Source organism: Urocitellus parryii, chromosome 7 (assembly GCF_045843805.1).
Source record: "Urocitellus parryii isolate mUroPar1 chromosome 7, mUroPar1.hap1, whole genome shotgun sequence".
Lineage (NCBI taxonomy): Eukaryota > Metazoa > Chordata > Mammalia > Rodentia > Sciuridae > Urocitellus > Urocitellus parryii.
The window spans coordinates 152,982,442-152,983,291 of NC_135537.1; positions in this window are offsets into that span (position 1 = coordinate 152,982,442).

Sequence of the window (850 nt, forward strand, 5' to 3'; positions counted from 1 at the left end):
GCGGTAGAGCGCTTGCCTAGCACATGAGAGGCCCTGGGTTCAATCCTCAGCACCACATTAAAAAATATATATATATATATTCAGGGTGAATATAAGAGGCACAGATCATCAACAACTTTCAGGTTTCCATGCCCAGGAGAAATGTCTGGGTACTTGTTAATACCAAGAGATTTCCATGTCCCAAGTCCAGAGACAATGATTTATTAAATCCAGAGTTGGGCTCAGGAAGCTGTAATTTCAACGACCTGTCTGCCTGATTCTGATGCTGAGGAAAGAACACTTTGAAAAACACAATGGGCTGGGGATATGGCTCAGTTGGTAGCGTGCTTGCCTTAAATGCACAAGACGACTCTGGGTTCAATCCTCAGCACTACAAAAAAATTCCAAAACCCAACAAGACAGGTCTTAAAGGGGGATTTCAGAAAGCAGGGGCATACTCCCCCACCCCACCCTGCAGTACTGGCGTTTGAGGCCAGGGGTGCTCTACTGCTGAGCTATAATTCCAGCCCTTTAACAGTTTTTTATTTTGAAATAAGATCTCCCTAAATTGTCAAGGCTGGCCTTAAACTTGCAATCCTCTTGCCTAAGCTTCTAGAGGTGGTGGATTAGAGATGTGTATCACCATGCTCCTCACAGGGACATACTTTTTAAAAGTAAAATAAAAAACCTTTTTCTGTCTTATTGCTAAGCATGTACCTTCATTTGGATTGGGATATAGTAACAAAATTATATTTTCTTTTTAAATTTATAGATTTAAAAAACAAATTAACATTTCACTGTCCTAAGCTGGGTGAAAATAGGAAGGGAAAAAAAAAGTCTCAAACAACATTTCTGAATATAAAGTGCTGGT